Here is a 22,538-nt window from a genome sequence, read left to right as displayed (position 1 = left end):
AAAAAATGACTAAAACTTTAGTGACACTTTTCTAACCTTATGTTTGGACTATGCTAATAAGTTCCACGGGAGGAAAGAAAGGTGGGCCACACCGTGTCCCCTACTCTGATGGAAACAGCCAATCACAGCAAGGAAATGGAGTAGCGCCAGATTGCCATCTCCTCCTCATTGGAAAGAGATAAAGGTGCCTTCCTAAAAGACACTCCATGTTCCGAGTTTCCGGCCTGCGTGGTAGGTAATAAAAAGGATCATCCAAGTTCTGAGTCCTGTCAAGGAAAGGACTGTAGTAGAATACCTCAGGTCTGTTACAGAGAGACAGCAACAGATGCTGAGTCTCTATCCTAGAGAGACGAAGCGGATCGACCAAGTCTGTAGTCCAGAGAGGCAGAAGACATACAGACATCTGCAACAAGGTTAAGCAAACTTTCGCTTCAAGGTACTTCTTCCTGCGTGTTCCAGAGCACCCTTTGGTGCTCCAGGAGATCAGCATCCTCCAGCGCTTCGTGTTCAAGGCCGTCGAAACCGATTCCTTCTCCTTTCTCCACTGCATTGTTCCCAACACAACCAGTGGATGAAGTCACCGCCACAGGACCGCTCACTTGAAGACACACAAAGTAACTATCACTTAACCAAACCTCTTCCAGAGACCTTTGCATTGTTGTGCATTACCGATATTTGATTTTTTTTCTAATTTACGTTAGGATATTATACAGCTGATTGCAGTTGATAACAAATAACCTTCCCGCATTTGTTAGATGCATAATAAGGTTCTTCGCCTTATTTCTTTCAGAGTAGCAGCGGTTTATCTTTCCAGATAATGTAGCTCTGACATACCAACATCCAACATAATCACTTGCATTTTATGCATCTTATTCCCATTTCATTTATGGTGTTCATTTAGTAATTGTTGATTACTCTTACCTTTCTTTTGTTAATAAAATCTACCACTAATCTTTCTTATGTGATGTACTGATAAGCGCACATTAAGTGGCACGTGATCAAAATATTACGTCATTGGTAACGCGAGCACCCATCACTACAATATTTAGGCCACCACGGCTGGCCAAAGCGAAATTCGAATATAATACAATATAATATATGATATTCAATATTACATGTGATACAATATTTGTATGATACACTGCTTACAACAAAAACCTCAATGTAGCGACGTCTTAACTATTTAATAAATGTCGTAATAACATTATAACATATTTAATTTAATAAAATCGTCATTAATTTAGTATTCTATAACTAAAAAACTTTAAAATGTAGCGATGCAGTGTATTTAATATGAAAATAAATACGATTCGATTTATTTGCTTACTTCGCTGTTATGTTATCATATTGTGATTTATACCTGTGAAAAACAGCTTGAGGTTCAGCATTTATTTTAGCCAAATTCTGCATACTACAGAGGTAGTGTACAGTTCCCCTCTCTCCACTCCCTGTGATGTGTTATGTGTACACTTGTTCCCTACGCACTTTGCTCTGAACTTTAAACGCTCCCTATGAATCGGGATCGCACTTCTGATGGCCAGATACCCAGCGAAGTCCATTATTGAGCGACTGGAACGCACCCTGCAGTCTCTAACATCTCAGAAAGTGTGTACTTGCAGTGAAAGAGCACGAGGTCACGGCGTGCCGGGATAAACAGTCTTGAGCGCTGCAGAGCGGCAGATGGGGCCATGACTCAAACTATTAATCCTTTATTACACGCAAGGACGTCTGAGGAGATTCAGCGGGACTGAGCGACTCGCTGACACCGGAATGAAAGAGCACCAGCTTTCAGATAGTCAGCACAGAATCCAGAGGCATTTCCACTCATCCTTCATGGACACCAGAGCGCTCGGAGAGGCCGTGATTCCACTATTTTTTTTATAGTAGTTTCGTCCAGAAAAAGAAATTTGCTCATCGTTTACTCATCCCCATGTCGTGCCAAACCTGCATGACTTTGTTCTGTGGAGCAAAACCGCTTTTTCCTAATATATACTTAAAGCCAAATGTTTTTGTTCTCCGAAATGACAAAACAAGCTCCATAAAAGTAGTCCATACGACTTATGCGCTATGTTTAGAGTCATGCGACAGCTTTCCGTAAGAAACTAACTCAAACATTAGTTCATCTGTAGTTCATCAAAACAAACATCAGAAGATTTAGCACGAATCTTTCGAAGATTTAGAATAACAACTGTTATGGTGCTTTTGCGTTTCATGCAGATTTGGAGCAAGAGATACTTCTCTCTCTTTTTTTTTCAGGGAAAAAAATCCCAATTGACAAAACAGACACCTGTATGCAACATTTTGGATTCATACGAGGACACTGGGCTTCTCATAGAAAGGCTGTTTTTGGTATAAAATCTTAATGGAGGTTTTTGCTAGACAACTGCGCACATCTGAAACAGTTTAATCACGCAAAAGCAGCATTAAGGAGATCGTCGTTTGACATCGTTCTGAACTCGCTCAACCATGGAGCACAAAAGGGAAAATGCTGAAGAAAAGGTCGCTCCTTGCTATACAACGAAAGTCAAAATCTGCTGAGTACCAAAAATGCTAAAACGAGCTTTAAAAAGCTCGCTGTATGCAATATATAATTTGATTTGTGCGCTGCAGTCAAGGTTTTCTGTAGTCATATGATAGCTTCGTCATAGCAACAGAATCAAACTCATTCACCTACAGTCTTCAGTATTCTTAAATACATTATATTGTTTAAAGCGAGTGAAAGCTGGACGGCAAGATTGTAAAGATTTTGAATGCTCACCACACAAAGTTTTCAGAGGACTTATGTAACGAAAGTATAGACTTTTTTAAGCAGAAAAGCAAGTTTGGAAGGACATGAAAATGAATGAATGATAAAAGACCTTCATTTTTTTCTGTAAGCTATCCCTAAAATGTGGTTGGCTTTTAAAGAAGAAACCCAATTTCTTTTACAAAAACAGACACTTGCGTGCTAACATCCTGGTTTAATATGAGAACACTGGGCTCTTCAAAGCAAGAGATTTCTGCTATAAAATCTTCATGGAGATTGTTGCAAGACAGCGGCGCACATCTGGCACAACTTAATCATGCAAATGCAGAATTAAAGAGACACTTCTCCCAAAAATTGAAACTTCTGTCTTCAACTTCACTTCATTTAATTCTTAAAGTGTATAGTTTTCTTCTACGCGGTACAAAATAAAAACTGCTGAGAAACGTCCAACCGTTTCTATATAACAGAATTTACCAGCTTTTGAAAACTAAGATACTTGATGCTTGTCCTTGAGTGTTTAGAAAGACGCCTATAAATAAAATGTATTATTAGCATTATTATAAAAGTGCTATATCCTGAATTGTCTTTGTCAATATGATAGCTGTGGCAGAAAAATACGTCTGAAACGTATTTTACTTAGTTCAATTAATGTAAAAACTGGAAGTTTTTTTTAAAGATTTTAAATTCTTAAGAGAATTTGGACATGAAAATATGGACTACACATTTCGAAGCAGAAAATCGGGTTTAGAATGAAGAGTATATAATAAAAGAATTTAATTTTGACGGGTTATAATAGTATAAGCGTAACGTAGCGTAACATATTGTAACGCAACGTAACGTAACGTTCGCTCAAAACCCATCTAGTGCTGCATTTGGTTAATTGAATATGTCCATTCATTTTTGGGTGAACTTTTAACTTGAACGTACTGTAACTTTAAAGTTAAATGTAGTTGTTTTCAGTGAAAAACCTTGATTTCTTTGAAAAAACAGGCTAATGATCTAGCTTTAAAAGAACACCGGACTCTTCAAAGCAAGAGATTTCATCTATAAAATCTTCATGGAGATTTTTTTTTTAAGAAAACTGTGTACATCTGGCACAACTTAAATCATGCAAATGAAACGCAGAGGAAAACACTGGGCTTCTTCTTACTAAACAGCAGCACACTTTAAAATCGGTGTATCGCCTCGAAGATTTCGGTATCAAATTTTCAGTTGTAACGCAGCAGATGAATGCAAATGGATTAGTTCCCACAAACAGAATTTCAAAAGACCATATCACTGAGTGAAAACTGCATCATAAATGTTGCATTATCCTAGGGACGCTTTATCTATCATCTTTAAAACAGTACGATATCTTAATTTTGCTCAATTCGGTATGCTGCTATTCCCAAATAGTGCTTCCCAGATAGCTGTAAAACGGGGGAATGTGACGGCAGAACAGCAAGATGCTTTATTCATAAATTCAGACTTAACTGTAATTTTATTAACAACTGATACATGCATAAGCTGCAATGCAGTAAACACGAAAGCTCAAGCATGCGACGCTAGAACCTGTCGTTTTGCTCACATAATATTTGAGCTTGAATTTCAAATAATCAAATGTTACAGTTTTGCTATATTATTATAGTATCGATAATATGCACTGAATGTTTCTGCCACACCGCTGACCGCTAACATGAAGCAGACGAGAGAGAGAGAGATTTAGATTTACAAATAATAACGATTTTGAATATTACTTTGACTGTTAATCATTATCAGTATTACAGCACTTATTAATGTAGGTCAATAATTAATTATAAATGATATATGAAGGCTATTTAGTATGCTATTATTACTTTATGCATTAAACACACAAGATTAATAAATACTATATAGGATTATCATCCACTTATGTTGTTATGCGTGTGTGTGTGTGTGTGTGTGTGTGTGTGTGTATAAATTTATATAAATATATCAAATTGTTGTTTTTGTTTCTTTTTTTCAGTTCAAATGGTTTTAAGACTGATTATTTGTCGTCTATGGTATCGATACCGAGACATTCTTTAGTATCGAAATCTTATGGTATCGAGCCATCCCTACATTAGACTCATGAAAATAAAAGAACGAAAAGCAAAGATCAAGAATACACTTTGCGTCCCTCATATAGAGATTTGAAAATCTGGAACCGTGCTATATTGGGCTGACAGAGGTCCCAGAGAAACAGATTGCCTTGGCTTTCCTGCTGAGCGCTGCATTCTGTCAAATAACTCGGCGCTTGGCTGAACTATCCTTGCTCGTCCTTGCTTTCTGCCCTTATTCAGAAAATGAAGTGGTGTACTGAAGAGCAGAGCATGATGGGTCTCTATAGGACGCCCATCCTCTTGAGGAGGACACCCACCTCGCGGCTGGCCCGCTGCTCTGTGACATATGAGAGGCTTCTCTTCCACCTTCCCGTCTTTAAAGCCATTCATGCACCACTGGGAAGCAGCGATTACCTTTCCAGTGAGGTTCTTTTGAGGCGTATGATTCGCCGCGTCGATCTGAACAACTTCCTTTGCATCAGAGGGCCCCTGTTTGACGCAGCTCAGATGTCAAATGCTTGGATTGCAACATAACAGTGTCCCCAAGGTGTTTTAGGTCATTTTCAGACATTTTAAAATGAAATGTATGGTTTCGGGTTGCATTGGATATAAACTGTTAAAGTGGCATCTGCCAATAAATGAGGCTAGAGAGTTTCTACAGGACGTACTGTCAATCTTAAGATAGAGGAATTCAGTTCTAAAGCCTTTTTATGAATCATTCAAATAGAAAATATGCAAGAAGCATGCGTATGGCATGTACATTTATTCATGAGCTATTGTTAAAAGTACCGAATAATGAAAATTACTGACAACACTGATACACAACTGCTAACAAACACTAATTGTATTTTAACATCATTTGAAAATATCCCAAAACATACATAACATACACATACTTACTAGCTTAAATTACTTGCTTGTGTGAAAAATACTGCTAAAACTAAACATTTACAGAAAAAAAACATATACATATATATATATATATATATATATATATATATATATATATATATATATATATATATATATATATATATATATATATATATATATATATATACATACACCCACACACATATATATATATATATATATATATATATATATATATATATATATATATATATATATATACACACACACACACACACACACACACACACACACATATATATATATATATATATATATATATATATATATATATATATATATATATATATATATATATATATATATATATATATATATATATATATATATATATATATATATGTATATATACACACACTCATACACATACAATATACATAATAATAATAATAATAATAATAATAATAATAATAATAATAATAATAATAATAATAGTTTTCCATTTTTTCATAAGGAAAAGATTCAACAAGCATGTATTGCACATTCACTGTGCATATAGATCATTTGCTACAATATTATGTCTCGAAACATTAAAGTTTTTTTGTAAAATGAAAAAATACTGAAAAATATGATGAAGAAAAATAACATTGCTTTCAGTTTTTTTATTTGTAATTTTTCAAAAAGAAAACATGCAACATGCGCGCATGACATGACGCATTTAAAAAGTTATTTGCTATAATAAAAAAAAAAAAAAACTTATTATAAGTTACACTTTGCAGTTTTCCTGTTCGAAAAATAAGGAATACTGCGCACATTCTTACTGATAAAAGTAATATCTGAGTCAAACTCTTCCACAGTTGCTATATCCTTGCCGTTGAGCCCTGAATTGTAATGCAACAATTTGCTTTATTACTTTGCTACATTTACAAACTCAAGACGGTTTGCCTCACTGTGGCCCCCCAAAACTACCCGAACGCTTATTCGTTTCCAAAACAGGACATCTTGTTACTTGTGAATGAGCGAGCGACAGCGGACGCCTCGGGACTCATTCGGCAACCGACTCTATGTTCAGAGAAATTGCCACAAGAGGACAACTACACAACATATCAAACAGAACAGCGCGCTGGCTGGCTTTCTACAGCGACGTGTGGCAGACTTTCAAAATTGCCTGCATTGATCCAAAAAGGGAGAGTCGGGGGGGGAAATAAATGTCTTTCCAACCATGCAGCCTCTAATCCATAGAGGGTAATGTTGTATTAATGTGCTCTGCGCACTAACATTCAGACCTCCAACCAAAGTCACGGCAAAGAGGAGGAGGGTAAGACAGATCGACTGAGACAGAAATGATGATGTTCAGCTATAGTGACAGTGTCTTCCATTCCCAGTCTCTGTAAGGCAGCATGAGACACATTAAATCAACCTGTCTCTACATTTCCAGATCTCAGCCCTCTGGGACGCTCTCCTGTGGCTCTCCGAGAGAGATAAGATAAAACACCAATGTGAAATCAGCTTAAAGGAATACTATTAGAGAAAGAATGGAGCTATTCGAACAGGATTAGTTTGCTAAACGACGTCTGAGCTACAATTATTAACACTGGACGTCTGTGATTTCATGTACTGATCTGGATGGGATCGAGATCTGTAGTTATTATAATAGTCTAGATGTGAGGTTACGGAAAGGTTACGCACTCCGGATGCATGCAAATAACTACGTATATTATTGAGGGAAAGAATTATGAGAGGGCCATATCTGATGCAGAGCTCGAAGACCGAATTGTTATTTGTACCCAGAAAAATTTACTGTTAAAACGGTTTATGATGCTTACAGTGAATAGAACTATTGGGCCAAAAAAACAACAAAAATAAGCCAACTGTTATTCATTTTACACAACTAGCAAGTATAGCATAACCGTTGATAAAAAAAAAGTGTAAAAAAGAAAACTAGCATTTTACTAAATGCATAAAAAGGCAAGTATATAAATAAAAATAACTTAGTATTAAATAATTTTATCTTAGAATGAATTTCAGGACTTCAAAAGTAGCTGTTAGGTAAAAAAATAAATAAATAAATTATATATATATATATATATATATATATATATATATATATATATATATATATATATATATATATACATATATATATATATATATACATATACATATATATATATATACATATATATACATATATATATATATACATATATATACATATACATATATATACATATATATACATATATATATATATACATATATATATATATATATATATATATATATATATATATATATATATATATATATATATATATATATATATATATATATATATATATATACACACACACACACACACATACATATATACATACAGTATTTTCATTTATTAAGTAAAAACATTTACAATAAATTTTAATTAATTTCATTTTAATCACAATTAATTGCACAATATATGTGTGTGCACTGTGTATATGTATCATGTATATATAAATACAAACACATGCATGTATATATTTGACAAAAATATGTTATCTTTATATATTAAATTATTTTTATATAAAATTATTATTTTGAATGCGATTAATCGTGATTAACTGTTTGTCAGCACTAATTTTAATATGTTTTAAGTAAATACCGTTTTCATCATAAAGTCTTAGTATCTAATTGTTATAATATTACATTTATTAAGTAATTACATATATTTATGTAAATATAAATACAAATTTTTCCTTTAAAGTTAGCAAGACTATAATGAAGGCGCAACAGGCAACAAAAGAAATCTATCTTTAGCTGGTGCTAAAGGACAATCAAAATAATGAGAAATGCTGTGCAAAATAATATATACAAAGCAATTAAAAACATGTATCCGGATGAGATGAGATCTCTCTCAGAACCCCAGAGAGTTAGCTGAAACAGTGGGTCATTTTCACTGCAGTTTTTTTTTTTGTTGTGCTGGGAAACACAGAAGTGCTCGATTTGAATGGAATTAAAATCACAAAGTATGTTCATGCAACTCAAATTTAGCTAATCTCCTCAGGGAAAAGCAGTTACACCCTGAATAAGGCTACTAGGGGAGAGCGTTGTAAGAGATACACCTGAATGGGTCAGGCTCAGATCGGCCCTGATCCTCTCTGCCTTCAAAACATCTGCATTCTGTTCCCCTAATTCAGTGAGTAAGACACGCTGATTAATACAGCTGGACACGCAACTCTTAAAGGGATAGTTCACCCCAAAATCTTTAACTCACCCTCATGCTTCAAACTTTCTTTTTGTTTTTCTTTTGTGGAACTACACAACAAAACAGCATCAACAATAATTAGTTTATTTAATTATTTATTTGCTTGATTTTTTAACTCGTACGCTAACAATAATCAGGAAAAATGTATAAAAAAAATTGAGAGAAATTGAAACGGCTGAACATTTCTTTAAATACTGTTAATATTTATTTTAGTTTAGTTTAGTTTATAAAAAATAAATAAAGCAACAGGAAAAAAAAAACAACAACTGTCTGAAGCCCGACATTTCTTTAAATACTGTTCATATTTATTTAATTTGAATTTAATTTATTTTCATGTTAGTTTAGTTTACATTACACGTAACAATAATACATTATTTAAAAAAAAAAACACAAAAACATGTCAGCGGCCCAACATTTCTTTAAATACTGTATTTAAATAAGTATGTATTTATTAATTCATATATTTTTTTATCCCTACAAGAAAACAAAATCTACATTTTTTTTAAAATGACATTTATACCAGTGGCTGGACATTTATTTCAATTTTTTCCTGTACAATAAAAAAATTTAAGTAAAACCTATTCATAAGAATTTCTTCAAGATTTATTTTAAATCTATCCATCGAACACTCCTTTATTATAGTGTGCCAGACTTCACTCCGCAATTCCACGGTCAATGTAATTAAACATTAGGTTTTGAACCCAACCGAATCAGGCGTATTCAATATTCAATAATGAAACAAACAATGAATGTGTACGAACAGGTGTTTAAATGCACTGTAGACCATCTGATACACTCTTCGGTGTTGTGTGGGAACAGATTCCGTGTGAGAAACTGAATGACAAAAGCACCATTAGACCTGTAATGTCCTCATTCATCATTCAGCGTCTGATCGAATTCCACCGCTGCGAGCTCGAATCGAATCCGTTCTACCTCTCGGAGCTTCTTAACTTCACGCGAGCAGCTGAGAGACGGACGGCGGCCTAAATGAACAGCACGCGAGGTAAGGTAACGCTACTATTACGCAAGATGACACTGTCACTCTAATTTCCCCGTCGCATGTGACCTATCCGGGTTTCACAGACTCATTATCCGCGCTGCGATCGATATATGATGGACGGGGTGATGCAGACACGGAGGTGGAAACTATCGCCCGCCGCACAGACGGAAAACATGACCGAGCCATATGGCCCACGGCTATGATGGAATCAGGCCATCGGGACACAAGAGATGAGTCCAACCCAAAAACACAATCAGGATCAGAGCTCCTGCTGAGACCGACATGTGCCGGACTACTACGGCTTTATTCCTACGAAAAATGCCTCAAACGAACACCGAGATAAAACCGTGAGAGTTAAACAATACAGGAGAGTGAATTAAGCAACAATTATCAACAGAGATTAAAGCAACAATCCTTTTAAAAGTGTGGCGTAACAAGTAAAAGAGGCATGGACGGGTTTCATTGTGTTAGCTAGCCGTCGTTTTTTTTTGTATTGTTTTATTTTAGTTATAATGTCTCTGGTTGACCGTCATGTATGATTATGTCGCTTCTATTTAAAATAACTCAAGTGTGATTTAATTAAGATTAACTGGAACGCACAATGAAAACCCACAAGTTATCAGTTTTTGCAAAAGAGATATTATCTACATATATTTACATGCAAATTAATAAATGCAAGTATTTACATACTTCAGAAAATATAAGAAAAAATTATAAAAATATATATATATATATATATATATATATATATATATATATATATATATATATATATACATAACACACACACACACACACATTATATATATATATATATATATATATATATATATATATATATATATATATAAATAAATGTACATAATATAAATAAATAAAAATTAATATAAATAAATATTAACAGTATTTGAAGAACTGTTCAGCCGCTTCAATTTCTCTGTATTTTTATATATTTTTCTGATTATTTTATTGTACGTTAAAAAGCAAGTAAATAATTAAACAAACAAATTATTATTTATTAAAAGTAATTTGCATTATATACAATTGAACACAAACATACATTTATTTACTTAAGTAAATAAGTAAATAAAAGATGGGAAATAAAATATTTAAGTACACAAATCAGTAAGTAAAAAGGTAAAGAATAATTAAAAAAATAATAAATCTTTAAATAAAGTAAATAAATCTTCATACAAGTAAAAATGTAAATATGCCAATACATACAAGTAAAGAAATAATTAAAAAACTAAATACAAAATAAATAAAAATTATATTTATATGTATGCAACTGAATAAATATTGGCAAGAAAATCATTTAATCTGTGGGCAAACTGTTTTCTCGGAGAGGTTTTATTTGTATTAACGCTGATACATAAATTGCGTGTGGCACAAAAGTGTTTGCCTTCATTGCTTTCAGTCAACTGTAGTCAAATAAAAGGCTACTGGTTGTAAAAAACCTGATAAATCCCAATCCAACTTCGAATAAGAAATGCATCAAGACAGGAAAAAAAAAAACTAAAAAACTAAAGCAGTGCCTTTAACTCAGACCATAAAATAATTGAATAAGTAGGTAAATACATGAATTAAGTAAAGTGTCGGAAACGCGAGAGAAATACGCAGCTTCTCCAAAGTACTTCATTTTCCAGCTTACTCCTTACGGCCTGATAAACTGCTTTGAAACTAAGAAAGAGGAGCGGTGCAGCATCTCCAGCATGCTGATGCTGAATCCCTACAGGTTACAGGTGCAGCTCCTGCTCTCGATACACCCACAACATTAATCTGTTCAACCTGTATTTATGTTTCCTCTAACATCTAATCTCGCCGAGAACGGCCTGACGAAATCGCTGCGGCGCGATGCACTGCCATTCAGCTTATATAGAGGCGTTACTGATTACAAACAAGCAAGCGTGAGCATTAACAATCTGATGCCATTCTGTACAGCGGCGGCGTGAACGAAACAGCTGTTCATTTGCACGGCCGATTTGAGGGAGGAGAACTTCATTTAGAGCTATTCAGAGATATCTAACTTCATAAAAACGGTCTGCATGCACAAAAATAAACAAACAAACAAAGATTAATAATAGCTTTATTTACTACTAATAATAGTAAACAATGCAAAATTAAACAAAACATTAAAAACGGCCTGTAAATAATAATAATAATAATAATAATAATAATAATAATAATAATAATAATAATAATAATAATAATAATAAATTTAGTTTTTAATGCTTGATTTATTTTTTTATTACTATTATTACCATAAATAATAATACAACATTTATTTTTGCTGTTCTTATTAGCAACAACAATAATAAAAAAAAAGTAAAAATAACAAACAAGCCAAAATAAAATACAAAAATAAACCAATTTCAGTTTTTTTTTTTAAATATTAAAAGAATTAACTAATAACTCGTGAAACCATAATTGCATTATTATTGTTAATTTATTAAATGAAATAAAAACTTCCAAGATGAACAGACATACTCAGCAAATGCATACATAATGATGACGTGGGGAATCCCGGACATATGGAAACCTTTTTAAAGCAACATAAAATGATTTATTTTTCCGTGTAGGTTATGACAGAAGTTATTTATCTCATAACGAAATTATTTCTTCATCGCCGAGTCTCTCAGATTTTTGCTCATCCTCGTCGCATACAATTGTGTCAGTTCATCAACAGCAAGAACAAGAACAAAAAAAAGCTGCTAATATATCTCTGGCCTTCAGGGAAAAAGGCGGCCTGAAGCGATTATTGCTGTGTTAAGGGCAAAAATGACCTTTAGAACTGAAAAAACACCCCCGAAAAAAAGAAAGTTGTGGAAAAAAAAAAGAGTTATATATGTATATATACCAAGTGAAATATGGTTTGAATCAAAGTCGGTTTGGAAGAGGAAGGGTTATGATTTACATAATCCAGAACTGAACCCCAGCACCCTTTAGAGTGAACGTCTTCAGGCCCTCATGAGACACGGCCGGGATCTTTTCTCAGCTTAGTGGAAATGACTTCTGCGGACCTGCGGCTTTGATGTTTAATGCCACGTACAGTCTGCCCACCAGCCAGGATAGGGCTGATTCACAGGCTGACGGCACTGTGGGTCAGAGGGCAGTCTAAACAGCTCCGGGTCATAACAGCCCTTCTCTAGCCCCATACCGGCAAACACATATGTGCCCCATAACCCTATAAAGCATCAAAAACATGGTGATTTCATTAAGTGCACAGATGTGAAACCAGCATGCTGCACCTGAGCTTCTTTCCTAAAAATAAATGACAAAATCAAAGCTAGAATGACAACGACTGCTGCTCTATATAGCATTAATAAGGAGAAATTCAGATTTGACCAATGCTAAAAAACAACTCCTTTTAAGTTAATAAGACATTGTTAAAAAAATAGAAAAGGATATTTTTTGTTGTTGTTTATTTTTTATTATTATCATTTATAATAATTTACTGTTATTCAAAATATTTCTCTCTCTCTCTCTCTCTCTCTCTCTCTCTCTCTCTCTCTCTCTCTCTCTCTATTAATCATATTCAAAACAAAAGTTTTAGTTTAAATAATATATGTTTTGTACTGTGTATTTATTATATTATTTATTTTACTTACACCTATGCTTGTATATACATAAAAGAAATTGTTAGTTTTATATATGACATTTTTATATCTAAATTGAAATATGTAAATATTTTTTTAAATAAATACTGTATGTGTGTGCTTTTCTTAATATATAAAGAGAGACATAGAGGGAAAGGTATATCCATAATATTACATAAGACACACACACACAAATATATATATATAAAAATATAATTATATATATATATATATATATATATATATATATATATATATATATATATATATATATATATATATATATATATATATATATATGTGTGTGTGTCTTATGTAATATTATGGATATACCTTTCCTCATATCCTCATACATATATATATATATATATATATATATATATATATATATATATATATATATATATATATATATATATATATATATATATATATATATATATATATATATATACACACACACACACATATATATATATATATATATATATATATATATATATATATATATATATATATATATATATATATATATACACATATATACATACATACAAATGAATTATATTAATAAATATTAATAAGTAGTACATTAGTAAAGTCCGGACAATTATTTCTTCTTTCTGAAATGCTTAATTTTAAGTTGACATTGCTGTTGTAATAAAGGAAAGGAAATATTTTAACAATAAAAATTACACATCCATATAATGGACATATTCCAAAAAAAAAATCCTCATGAAGTTATTTGACTGAATAATTCTAAACCGCAAGTCATTCGTTATATTTATTAAAAGATCCAGAGTGGCTTCCCTAGTGCATGCAGCTTCCACTTCATTGCTATTTTCTGCCAATTTTTCCACAAGTGGTGATTTTCTGCTTTACTGCAGTATTGTTTTTGTGATATTCTAATTTTGCGCGGAAAATGAAACGTTCACTGAAACACAGAGCTCTGGATCCAAATCAGCCGCTCTGCTCCAGCACAGATCCGCCGCCGTTCACCGCTGCCTCAGAAAACGATAGCGTTCATGTCGTCTCGCGCATCTGCACTGAATATTCCAGATAAGACCGAGATAGATCTGCAATATCACTGACAGCATGCGACTTCTCAGCCGGATAGAAAAAAAAAAATGTTATTACAGCAACTGATTCAACAAGCCTCTTTCCCAAAATCCACACTTTCTCGATATGAGATACATCCAGAGCTTTAATAAAGCTCTGTCAAAGGCCTTAAAAAACAAACGGAGGACTTTCTGGCAACGTTTGATTAAAATAGAGGCCCTCAGACATGCCAGATAGGACATGTATTGGGTTTTCCCCGGGCCACATGACAAAAATCACACGCATCTACATAATTGGCACTATTGATGAGTCTGCAGAGGTGGAGCGTTATCAGGACAGAGACGAACCTCTAGGGCTTCAGGTCTGATTTGTGTTATGGGAGATGATAGGACGGCAGCTGCCCTTAAATTTCACTGCACTTATTTATATTGACAGCAAATTCAATAAATGAACTCGCACTCTCACAGGACCCCGACCGGACCCAGAAACCTCCCGTATGTCGCGCTCATAATGAAAATAAATGACGCTAAAGGAAAAAGACGTAATTTAATTCTATCATTAACAGACAGCAGAATGTCAGCACGGCTGCAGTTCAGACAATTAAATATAGAGTAACTTGCGCTTCAGACAAACATTGGCCACCCGGTTTGTGCGTCCATCTAAGCCAATGAAAACAGTTTAACAAGAATAGAGAATCAAGTTCGAAGCTTCTTGGGATCCCTCGGCTCCGGCGCCGTACTCCTCACCCTCTACTGTTACGCTGCAGATTTGTCTGTCAAGTATAGTTTTCAAAACAGTTTGGTCAATGCGGTTCAAAAATAGTTTTGTTTCATTACATATTTACACTACTTTCATGTGTGTTCCTCCCTAGATTTGGTCACTTTACCATTACTGAAAATAGTGCAAAATAGAACAATTTTACTCTTATTGTATTTCTTTTATTATAAATGATAATTCCAACTAATTATAATTAGTAAATTATAAAACTTCTATATTTATAAGTTATTATCAAATCTATATTTTATTTATGAAAATAAAAATATCAGTGAATAAAAGATGAAACCACTAAAAAAACGAGAAAAATGTTAGGTTTATATATGACATTTTTAGATTCCATTCTTCCAGAAGCTCTCAGTCTCCGCTCTAATTCATCCCAAAGGTGTTCTATCGGGTCGAGGTCAGGACCCTGTGCAGGCCAGGACTCTGTCATCCATGTCTTTATGGACCTTGCTTTGTGCACTGGTGCACAGTTATGTTGGAAGAGGAAGGGGCCAGCTCCAAACTGTTCCCACGAACTGGGGAGCATGGAATGGTCCAAAATGTCTTGGTATGCTGAAGCATTCAGAATTCCTTTCACTAGAATACGAGGCCAAGCACAACTCCCGAAAAACCACCCCACACCATAATACCCCCTCCACCAAACTTTACACTTGGCACAATGCAGTCAGACAAGTACCGTTCTTCTGGCAACCGCCAAACCCAGACTCGTCCATCAGATTGCCAGATGGAGAAGCGTGATTCGTCACTCCAGAGAACGTGTCTCCACTGCTCTAGAGTCGAGTTTCGGCGTGCTTCACACCACCGTATCTGACGCTTTGCATTGCACTTGGTGATGTATGGCTCGGATGCAGCTGATCGGCCGTGGAAACCCATTCCACGAAGCTCTCTGCACGCTGTTCTTGAGCTAATCTGCAGGCCACATGGAAGTTTGGAGGTCTGTAGCGACCGACTCTGCAGAAAGCTGGCGACCTCTTCGCACTACGCGCCTCATCATCCGCCGACCCTTCTCCGTTAACTTCGTGGCTGAGTTGCTGTCATTCCCAAACGCTTCCACGTTCTTATAATACAGCTGACTGTGGAATATTTAGGCGCGAGGAAATTTTCACGACTGGATTTGTTGCACAGGTGGCATCCTATCACAGTTGCACGCTGGAATCCACTGAGCTCCTGAGAGCGATGTTTGTAAAACAGTCTGCATGCCTGGGCGCTTGATTTTATACACCTGTGACCACGGAAGTGATTGAAACACCTGATTCGATTATTTGGATGGGTGAGTGAATACTTTTGGCAGTATAGTGCAACACTTTTTTATTAAAATAACTGAAAACGCAGCCAATTATTTCTTCTTTCTGATATGATTAACTAAGTTGCCATTGCTGTTGTTTCTTTTTAACAGAAACATGAAGAGTACTAAAATGGGGGAAAAAAGTGTTTGCAGTTCAGAAATGTTTTAACACGACTGTATTAAAAGAAACTCTTGACTGTCTTCAAGTCTGTGCACGGAGCGAAAATGATTTAAAAAGTCCTGCTCGGATTGAGACAAGACCATGTAGACCTTAAATTGGAAAGACCGGCAACCCCCTTCTAGTCCGGATCTGTATGGCACAGCGAGGAGCCGTTCCCACATGAAAATGATCGATGAATGTTTTATTCCACATTGCCAGTTCTGACATATATAAAGTACTGGACCATTATAGAATTTAATGCCTCACTACCCACATATGAAATAAAAGAGAGATTTTAATATCGCTGTGAAAAGATGTATTGCTGTTCTACATAACAAAGGACACGGGCGCAGGGAGATTTATCTCTCTTCGTTTTCGGTTAGCTGCTGCAGAAGTCCCAGATCTGCATTTGTAACGGCAAAACGCATGACGCTGCACTGCAGCCCTGCATCTCTTTATCAGCGGGGTCATCCATCAATAGTGAGGAGGAGAGGGAGGTCGGCGAATGAGACGGCACAAACAATATTGATGTCAGCAACTGCTAGGCACGGAGAGATGATCTGTGGGTGACTATGCAGGCATCAATAGCGAGTGCCCATTTTTTTCAGCGGTCTCGATTCCCAAAGCATTCTACCCATTCGTTTTCTCTGTAGCCATTTGCAAAAAATAAAAAAAATCTCCTTGAACCAACCCCAACTAGCACAGAGACGAATCGCATTAAAACCTGATTCGCAGCCAAAAAGATCTAGCAAATTTGAAAAAAGTGAACCTGTGTTAGAATGAACCGTGAAGCTCGAAGTGAATTATATAATCGAATCAGAAATTACATAATGCAACTAACTGCAATAGGGATGCATGATATATTAGTACCGTATAAATAACCAGCATTTTTTGGACATTTTATTAAATTAGTATCAGTAAAAATAAAATGTATGTGCTCGTAGTGGATATGTATCATCATCATCATCATCATCATCATCTCAGGACAAAAAAAAACAAAAAACAGGAACAAACAAAAAAAAATTATCCCATGGTTTACATTTAATTACAATTAGGGATGCACAACATAACATTTTCATCAATGTCATACATAGACAAAATTAAATAAAACTAAATTACATTAAATTAAAAGAAATTAAACAAAATAAAATAAGGTAAGAATCCATGATAGATATTTGCTTTGCAAGGAGATTATTAATTTTACAATTATAGGAAGTTAAATAAAAAACATTTAATTTAAAAGTTAAAAAAATTTAATATCAGCAAATATAGATTTTATATATATATACATACATATATATATACATACATATATATATATATATATATATATATATATATATATATATATATATATATATATATATATATATATATACATACACTTACACATACACACACACACACACACACACACACACACACACATACACACATATACAGTATATGTGTAGGCAGATAGGTAAATAGATATAAAAACTGCAGATTTACTGATTTATCGTTTTCCACTTGCTGTGTAACAATAAAATAAACTTCTAGTCGATATTTGCAAACTGAGAATGAATTAAAAAAAAAAAAAAAAAAAAAAATGCTTCTTCAGACTGTAACTCTGTATTCATATAAAGCACAATATATTTAATGTGAACTGCAAAACATTGAGCTACACAAATCTATACGCTGTTTGAAAGAGTAGGAAGGCTGAAGTACTTTCTGAAGAAAACAGAGAGAATATGAAAATCCTGAACCACACTGTTGCTCTCTATAGCGGTCGGGCTGTTGTGGCACTGATCCAGGTATCGGATCACTGGGAGTCTGTGCAGAACTTCCTCCAAAAGCTCTCAGATGAAAATTTTGGAAAGCAGGGCGTAGATTTATAATAAGGTCTACAGGGAGCAACTATATTCATCTCTGATCAATATGCAGTCACAGCACAGCTAAATAAGTTGTACAAAGCTCAGACCTGAGCAAAAAAAAGTTAGCTTCATCGGATGTGAAACAGAATCAGGCCACAGCATGTTCATAGAAGAATAATGTATGCTTTTTTTGACGTATGGTAGACATTTATTCATCAGCATGGGACAGTTATTTTGAAAAGGTCACTGTAAAGATCCCTTACAATCCAAGACAGCTTAACCTACGTCTGAACCGACGGATGACAGAAATAAAGATCAAACCAAAACATCTCTGCCTTCGGGTTTTTATTTCTTCTCGTGTGTTCTGTAACACATTTAACTAGGAGAACAGATATGTTCTGTGCGAAATTCTGTAAGCAAAAGCACATCCTGGAGAAAGCAGAGATGGGATGAGAATGAAGACCACATGGAGAAACATCAAATGTTCAACATCAATACGACAAAAAAGAGGGATGATCCAAAACATGGACTAAATAAAGAGCAGGGTGCATCCTATATATAAGAAAAGAAGACAGAAGTCTTTGCATGTGGTGTTTGTTAGCCAAAACTAATTTAACTGATGTACTTGCTATTTGTTACTTAAAAAGCTCATCCATCGGATACAGTTAAAACTATTTAAAAGTTAGAAGTAACTAGTAAATAAAGAAGTAAAATGGAATAAACAAAAACAAATAAAGGAAATATTTGCCGTATGGTTTTTATTACACAAATTATTAAATAAAATAATTAGAAAAGTAAAAATAAAAGATGGAATAATTTTATTTAAACTATATATATATATATATATATATATATATATATATATATATATATATATATATATATATATATATATATATATATATATAATATAATTAAAAGTATTACTTTTATTAACTAGCACCCAATATGGTACCAGTACAAAAAAAATAATAAAAATAAAAATTATATATATATAACTCTTACATTTATATACACATATATAAATATAGAAACTTTTACTTTTATTAACTAGTACCCAATATGGTACCAACATACTGAGCAATATATGAAATAATATAAAAAAAATGTCAAATGAAAACAGGCGCTGCTACAAAATAAGCTATTTTTAGAGGAATAACTAAATAGTGATAAATACTGTTGCTGTGATATAAAATTACTCATACCACGAGATACACAATTTTAGCTGCATCGCCCACCTCTGTGTGGGACGGTGAGAATGAGACAGAAGAAGACAGAGATTAGACGCTTCCATTAATCTTATTTAGCGATGGAGAGTGAATGTCCTTGATTAGAGATCTCTGCTCGTCTCTCTGGCATCACCTGCAGAGCGTCAGCGAGCAGGTGCTCATCTGCTCTCTCCACCCCGTTGCTCCCTCGAGCCCGCGCCGCAGACTTAAGGCTGTCGTTTTGTAAGACAGTTAATTCCTCAAAGCAAATGAAAGAAACCTCGAAGGGCCCAGAATCACAGAACGCTCCAGACCCCAGGCACCCACGTCTTTAGATGGCTTACTTCTAAAAAACAAGAGGCGCTTTTCGCCAGGGACGTGCAAAGCCCCAAGGTTTTGTTAAGCTTCTGCAACAAGCGCCGAGAGTGTAGAAGCGGGCTCTCAAACAATGGCAGCTTTGAAAAGCCATTCCCATCAGCCCGAATGAACACGCCGAACTCCCTCAAATCTGACGGGCTTTCGTGGCAAGATGCAGAGCAGATCATAATAAAATCGGCTCCGGTTTTGACTTTGACAGAAGGAACGAAAAGACCCTGCTCTATTAATCGCCTTAAAATAGCACAGAAATGATGTAAGACCTGAGAGGACACAGTAAATGCCGGACCGCTTTTAAGCGCGCTGCTAATGAGAGCGTATTACCATTTCTTTCTTTGAATAATCCGGTATTGATTCTTAACTTCCTAAAACGGATCTGTTAATCCAAGCCTTTCGGTGCATGTGAAAATATTTGCTATATATTGGTCGCGTGCGTCACGTTTGGTCCAGTTTTACAAAATTGCGCCCTCTATAAATATCATGACCATTCACGCATCTCATTATAAAAATAAATTAGGTCCTAGAGGTAACTTTTTAATATGCAACTTACTCAAACTGAAAGTATGCTGTCATCTGTATCATTATATTATCTTTGTGCAGTAACCCGTAACAGCTAAAGATTTATGCAAATATGAGGGGAAAAGTGCATGAGCAGTAAGTGATCAAGTGATTATATAACGCTACCCGAAACGATTTTTTTCAAAATCAGTGTGTATTATCAGTCCGAATGCTAACGGTCGGCAATGACAGACCCTGACGTGCGTCGTCAGAGTTGGAAAGTGAGAGGTAAATGAATCGGGGCCTGTGTAATGCAATCTCTGAGGCTGCCGTATGTCTCTTCTGGCAAGTCATGGAAACCTATCACAAAGGCTATATTCATATCTCCTTTGTTAAATAAATGAATGCAACTCTTAAATTCTTAAAAAGCTGTGTCGTGTTACAGAGAGAAATATATGTCGTTTTCCACTGAGAAACCACTGGCTGATGCAATTAAACAAACGGGAAACTTAGCTCCTAAAATGGCTCCTAAGAACATGTTCTGTTCACTAAAAAGAAATCAAGGCATTATTTTTACTGATAACTCTAAAATAATAATAATAATAATAATAATAATAATAATAATAATAATAATAATAATAATATATTTTTGCTGTTGTTAATAATAATATAATAATAAAATATTTTGTTGTTGTTAATAATAATAATAAATTAATAATAATAATAATAATAATAATAATAATAATAATAATAATTATTATTATTATTATTATTATTATTATTATTATTATTAATTATTATAATAATAATAATAATAATTATTATTATTATTATTATTATTATTATTATTATTATTATTATTATTATTATTATTATTATTATTATTATAGCATATATAATACAGTTGAAATGTTTCTGGTCACTAAGAAGTATTTTTTATTTAAAACGTAAATTCTTTAATAAAGATGCATTAGATTTTTAAAAGTTACAAAGCCTTTTGTTTAAAATAAATTATGCTCTTTTTATCTTTCTGTTCATCAAAGATTCCAGTAAAAAGTGATTTCCATTCAATTAAAAAAATTAAGCTGCAAAACTGTTTTCAACTTTTCAAAAAAAATGTTTCTTGAGTAGGAAGTCAGTTTAGAGTTCTGAAGGATCATGTGACACTAAAGACTTCAGTAATGATGCTGAAAATACAGCTTTGAAATCAGAAAGAAATTATGTTTCAAAAAATGCACTTTTTCTCATTCTTGCTATTGCTACTAACAAATCATTAACTATGACCTGCTTCAAACGTCTTGTCTGCTGGGTGTTTATGTCAAGGTGGAATATATGCTGCGCAAGCACTAATAAACAGCCCTTATGCTGATAAGTAACTAGTTAATAGTGAAAATTGTTCTTTATACTAAAATGTTACCAATAAAATTTCCTTAAAAAAACTTTTTTTTTTTTTTTGTGATATTTCACAATACTTGTTTACAGTATTTTCTAACCAATAAATGCAGACATTTTGTGTGCAAAAGAAACTGTCAAAAATGCCACGCAAGGACTTCTGCAAACAACTGAACCATTACGTAAGCCATTCAAGAAATGCGTTCATCAAAACAAGCGCTAAAACTTCTAACATTCGCGAAAAACAGACAGATTTGAAACAGACATGAAAATACAGATAAACACACTACATTAAAATCACTCCACATTAAAACCCCCCTGCACAGCAGCAACAGCCACAAAACAACTGTTAGTTCTGCACAAGATTTTATTTGCTGCATCCTGCCATCAGTCTTCTACCTTTCTGTCT

The 22,538-nt window shown here is 34.0% G+C and overlaps 1 protein-coding gene across 4 annotated transcripts in view; it reads right to left on the bottom strand.

The window, feature by feature from the left end:
- Nucleotides 1-22,538, bottom strand: part of adarb1b (adenosine deaminase RNA specific B1b) — a 139,636-nt gene that overhangs the window by 71,831 nt on the left and 45,267 nt on the right. The gene's annotated exons all lie outside the window — the stretch shown is intronic.

This window comes from Puntigrus tetrazona, chromosome 9 (genome assembly GCF_018831695.1).
Source record: "Puntigrus tetrazona isolate hp1 chromosome 9, ASM1883169v1, whole genome shotgun sequence".
Lineage (NCBI taxonomy): Eukaryota > Metazoa > Chordata > Actinopteri > Cypriniformes > Cyprinidae > Puntigrus > Puntigrus tetrazona.
This window is presented reverse-complemented; position numbering and strand designations above follow the sequence as displayed.